The 6,000-nt window shown below is 39.0% G+C and overlaps 1 long non-coding RNA gene across 2 annotated transcripts; it reads right to left on the bottom strand.

Moving 5' to 3' along the window:
- Positions 1–252: 252 nt before the first annotated feature.
- LOC116201006 lies at positions 253–1,828 on the bottom strand. 2 transcript variants are annotated; one of them, XR_004155785.1, is made up of 4 exons: positions 1,598–1,828; positions 1,365–1,459; positions 1,050–1,154; positions 253–701 (listed from the first exon to the last, which is right to left on the bottom strand). It is a non-coding gene; the product is annotated as an uncharacterized LOC116201006 (long non-coding RNA). The 2 variants fall into 2 exon arrangements; XR_004155786.1 differs by having other exon boundaries at positions 1,050–1,115.
- Between the last annotated feature and the right edge of the window lie 4,172 nt (positions 1,829–6,000).

Genomic DNA, 6,000 nt, shown 5'->3' with positions numbered 1-6,000 from the left:
GCTTATCTGGTGATGGAGCCATGAAGGATCAATATGAGACTATTTGGCATGGTCGATTGGAGCTATGACACGAAGCCAGTCCAAATGAGCTAAGGAATTCATCGACAGATAGTACTGCTGTTGAACATTGAAAAAAAAATACCCCGAAACTTTTTCCCTGATACGGAAAATCAACGTCAAGTTTCTATGTCAAATTGTTGATTCAGTTCATTGAGTTATAAAATCATCTTGAATATCAAGCTTTCCGTCCAAGTCGATCCCACGTTGAAGGCAGATATTGTTATGTCCGAATATAGGTCCGAGCTTTCACAAGTACAGCTGAGCTATCGAAAACATCATTAGACGGTGTAATTAAGGGAGAGTGGAATCAAATTAAACAAAAGTAAACTTTTCCATATGCTGCAGTGATATCACACTTCTTCTCCCTTCTCTAATCGTTTTGATCCTTTTTTGACCGTGCTGATGGAAGTTCTGAATACCAGTTTTGCCCTGTGAATGAGCTCAAAAGTGCACAAATCTCCCGCTTCCAGAGAGTTTTCCTTCGCAAAAGCACTGAACCCACCCCTGAACCTGGCTCCGGACAATGATGGGTTGCTGATAATCAACTTAGTCGACCATGACCAGTTTCCGACCATTAGAGTAACCATCTCTTTTCTGCTTTCCAAGTTTAGGTGATCCCTTGTGAAGGCAGCTGGTATGTTCTAAACAAACATAAGATCACGTTGACGATTACTTAATGTATAAAACTACTACGAAGTATCCGACAAAGTCTTCGTGTAAACAGAGTATTGAGACAGTTCAATTAAAGATTAGAAGACAGTATATGTGCACGATGCAAGAAATAAAATATACAAGAAACTTCACTAAAGCACCAACTCTGATCCAGAAATGATTTTCCTTAAAAAAGGGGTGATGTTTTAATCCGGTTCCACACATATTTTCTGGATGGCTCTGTTTCGAAATACTATATATCAGATCTATGACCCTAAAGAGTAGATGAACTGAATGATAAATAACATCAGGTTTGCTTGAGATTGAGAAGACCATACCAGGCAGCGATGAGGGAGATAATTCTTCGTCATTGCCATTTGCAATCTTCGTCTTGTTTTTCTGTACTGCGATTGAATGAAACCAATTGAGGAGAAAGGACATGCCTATATGCACAGACACAAATACCCATAACATTGTCAAATCTATTGACATTTGCATGGCAAGACCACCCCCACTACGGCTGGAATTGCAAATAAAGGCAAAAAATCTGCATTATTAACTTAAATTAAGGTTATATATGAGGAAGGACTTATGAAAACTCAATTTAACGAGCCATGACGACTCTGTGGCTCGACATTGAGGTGTATACTTACCTTGTTTCTGTCAAGAGAAGAGCTCTTCTCTTTACCCTTACATTTAGCCCCGGAGCAACCCACATGCCTGGAAGAAGCAGCCTCACCTACAGAAGCTATATATCCCGGAACAACAGGAAACGTGAAAAATAGAAACGAAGGGTTATATCCAGAATACTGACTTTCATGGACAACTAACAGGGAAACCAAATTACATATCACTAAATTTACTGTTTAATTATGTGCATGTGTACCGATTGACCACTCCCTTGTAATTGTAAAGTGCGGGACTTGGCCGGTTGAGGTGCTCTGAAAATGGTGACCTTGAAGGAAATACTTCTGAGACCTCTGATCAATTTGAAGACACAAACATCCCCAAAAACTAAGGCTTTGTCACCTACAAATGCCTTCCAACCACGTCCGACAACTTTGGTTCTTACTTGTCCTCCCCGCACCGCGGTGTAGCATGTGATAGTCCATATCTTGTCCCCCGGAAACACAAAATTTCAGTTCACCACTCCCCTTTTGGCCCATATACCTTCGTAAGAATCTTCCTGGCACATTCTGCAGAACTTAATAATGATTTTCAGCACACACTATCTATGATATCATTTGCCTATAGTTGAAAACAACCTTCCAGAATTCTTTAAAAATAACGTAACGGGAACAAGTTTTGCACATGTGTGAACATAATCGACGTACTGACCAATTCATGGGGTGGACGAACATAATAAGGCTGAATCACGACCACAAAATAAGGATTTGAAGATTTGAAGGACTTTGCTCTTTCAAGTGCTTTAACTTTCTGAGCGTCTATAAGTGCTTCTGAGGGCACGTTGTTTTCATCAGTGGAATAATTTCCGATCAGCATAAGATTTGTTCTTCATTTCATCCTTAAGGATGATCGAAGGTCGTCCCATGTTTGGCTCGGAATAACATCATCTCTATCATCACTGATTTCCTCTACCTTGATCAATGATAAAGTTGCCTTTCAAAAGGTAATCGATATCTGTGGCACTGTTATCGAACAAGCCCACATCAAACTCATTAGAGTTCCGTGCCTTGTACCAGAACACAAGGAAGTCCCCCCGTTTTACGGAGTGGAAGTTCACAAAATCCAGCCACCTTTGTTCCAGCCAAACAGCACCGTCCCCTGTTCTCAGCTCCACCTCCCAGGCATCACTGGTTGGAATTTTGAGGAGCACAATATCGGACTTGGACAGCTCTGCTCCATATTTCCTAACGAATTTCTTTGGTATAATCTGCAAAGACATATTGACCGACGTACTAATCATGTCACGCAACACGAAAAAATGGAACTAGTCTGCATTATAACTTTAAAATGAATCTTTTAGGTAATAATGTAGCATGAAAATAATGCTAATTGGGTTCGACTATGTTGGAGGTAAACTTTAAAAATTCATAATGTGTTTGACTTATGAACAAAAGAAAGACCTATGCCTTAAAATTTTAAGAATTCCTAAAATAACTGAAATAGAATTCATAAAATAATTTTAAAAGTAAAAAGTAAAAATAGAATAAGAAAATTAAAAAAATCGCTTCAATTTATGTTTAATTCTTAAAATTTGTGTCCAATGTAGTCGAACCCAATTAAATTTTATCTAGATTTTAAAATTTTGGTTAACCGATTTATCGAATCGGAAAACAGTTATATTTTGTAAATACAACGTATGGTTATCTTTAAAAAGATGGAAATCGACTTCAATTTACGTTTGACTCTTAAGAATTGCGTACAACGTAGCCGAACTAACTAATTCTTAACAATGTTTCAATATTTTAAAAAAATTAGGGTACCTAATTAATTGAATCGGAAAAACGGTTATATTTATCCAATAAGATATGAGTATCTTTGAGGGTATTTTTGAAAGGGCTAAAATAAGATAGGGATTGCATTAAAAATAATTCCACACATACAATTCTAGATTGAAAATTACTTTCAAAAGGGATGTAGTTTGGGAATAAGTTTAAAAAATTAGTCTATTTGGGGCAAAAACTCTTTATTCTGTTTCTTTTTTGCTTTTTATCACGATGCTGGGCCTATCAATTTGGGCCTGTGAGCCTAGTTTTATTGGGCCTGTATGCCAAATTAAGAAGTTTTGGCCCAAATTGTGAAGTACTGTTTCGATCGAAGTGGAATAAAGAGCAAAGCGTACAGATTGGAGGGGAAAAAAAAAAGCTGTCTAATTCTTGGTGACAGGCCCTGAAATGAGAAATTATCGCAATTCTACGGAATTGTAGTGGCTACATGACATTTCATCGTACCAAATAGGGCCTTGTAGTGTAAAGCTTGTCCAAGGACAATCGAGACTCGAAGCCAACATTTCATGGTGAGACCCAGGGGGAGAAATTCTTGTTATATTGGGTTGTCCAAAAGTACCGCTCCCTGGTATAATCATTACACAGTAACACCTGCCGCGCAAAAGGGAGATTTCTTGCTTGCGGAGCAACAATGTGTCGTGACTGTGGCAATGGCAGCAGCAAGCCGATGCCATTTAAAAGTAAACAATCCTTTTTCAAGATTCTCATTGGTCACTTTTCTTCCAAGCTGGTATTCGCATCCTTTCTCTCTCGATATCTTCGAAAAGCTCTGAAATTTACGCCATGGAATCTCTTGAGCACTCGGGCCTTCTGTTTCTGTAACATCTGATTCAGACTTGAAAAAGTGGTTACTGGGTTTGGATGTCAATATTAACGTTGTTCCTTAGGTCCCAAGTTATCCAGGTTAAATTCATGGTGGCGTATTGTAACCCTTATTTATTATTGAGAATTATAATCCCATATGGAAAAAATAAAAGAATAACCATGAGTTTATATGAAGTTTGGTAACACTTATCAGCTTGAACTTTTAAGTAGATATGGACCCGAGCCCATATGGACCCGAGCCCGTATAAGTCAAATTGAAATTTAATATGGTATTAGAGCGGATTACGTTTCCGCGTGCCCTCGTAGGCTCACATTACGCCAATCCAATATCGAGAGCAGCCAAAAGAATGCTTCGTGTTAGTCTCCCTTGCTCGAGCACGGAAGATGAGCCCGACTTGACCTCAGTTGTTGAGGGCAAATGTTTAAGGGCACGTGACAACGTGTAGGCAGAAATATGCCACACGTTGCACGTGAGGACGAGTGTTGAGAATTATAATCCCATATGGAAAAAATGAAAGAATAAGCATGAGTTTATATGAGGCTTGGGTACTGGCACTTATCAGCTTGAATTTTTAAATGGATATAGGCCCGAACCCGTATAAATCAAATTGAAATTTAATATTTATATTGAGAAATGGGATAATTCGGGCGAATCTCCTTTTCTTATTATTTTGTGTTATATGGTGTTTCAGCCTATAGAGCTTTGGCTAAGAGTGACAGTGCTGCCGAATATATGTAAAGTGAAGATCTTAATTCTAACAGCTTGGCAAGAAAAGTTGGAAAAGTACAAGGATTGTTTATTCTTCAAGGAGGCTGATTTCTTCTTTTTAGGTTCAACTGGAAACACAAATTCTATGTTAGGATATATGGGCTCAGCACATGCGAGAAGGAGTTTGCTCCTGGGGCTCGCAAGACGCATGGAAATTTACTGTCTCGGGCAGAAACAAACAGAAGATCAACTCCTGATGAGATTAAGCATAAAAAATTGCCTCTTGTCGAAGAAATGCACAATGGACCACCTTCGGATGGACAAGACCAATGCAAAAGAGAAACAAACAGTGGAGTGTGTAGAAAAAGATGCGGTCATTCACCCTTGTTTTGAAAGTGTTCTCAGGCAGATGCATATGGAACGTAGATATATGGTTATGTGAAGAATCTGCTTCGGTCTTTGGCATTCAATGAGAAAGAGAGATCGATGCTCCAAGCCTCTAGTAACTCTTACTTTCTAGAAACTACGGTATGTGGATTTCTGTTGAACTTAGAAGACTTAAGCTTCAGTTGATTATGACAAAAGTTTTCCAGAAAATTGAGTTCTCGGGAAGCTGTTTTATCTTCCTGGGAGCATTCTGGTTGGGTATACAACGAGTTTTCTTCCTCTAGAAATGAAACTTGGAAGACCTTTCAGGTAATGCGTTCTCTAAATACTTTACTACATTCTGCAAGAAAACTCCCTAATTATGAAATTTCACTTACTGGATGAATTCTGATGCAGACCATACTGCTAAAGTTCGTGAGGGATTACCTCGGGGCTTGTCCACAGATGTGTCACTCCGGGTTGCAGAGCGGACATGGCCAGTGAGGATGTGCCCGTATTCAGTTTTGCAAGTTTCTTGCTAGGATGGTTTGCTATTATGAAGGACAACAATTTGAAATTGGGGTCTCTGTGTCTTTGAACTGATTCATGCTGGTAGTGATGATGATGTCCCGTTCAAGGTCTCTACATACACAGCAACCGTGAATGAGTGAGAAGAAATATGCATATACTCATAGAATTATGAGATCATAATTAAGTTGTCAGCAGCAGAATGGGATTTGAATTTGCTCTTGCTTTCTAGACAGGAGCTTGCACAATGACTTGGAGTTGGAGGTCCATCTCGTGGACTGCTGAGAAAGAAGCATGTTGCCGTTATACAAGTCATGAATTTTCTTGGCAATTCCGTATAACGAAATCGATTTCAGAATTGTCACTGGCTTTAACAAGAATGCGTGTCTT

This window comes from Punica granatum, chromosome 3 (assembly GCF_007655135.1).
Source record: "Punica granatum isolate Tunisia-2019 chromosome 3, ASM765513v2, whole genome shotgun sequence".
NCBI classification, from domain to species: Eukaryota; Viridiplantae; Streptophyta; class Magnoliopsida; order Myrtales; family Lythraceae; genus Punica; species Punica granatum.
Note: the sequence above shows the minus strand (reverse complement) of the source record. Positions and strands in the feature narration are given on the sequence as shown.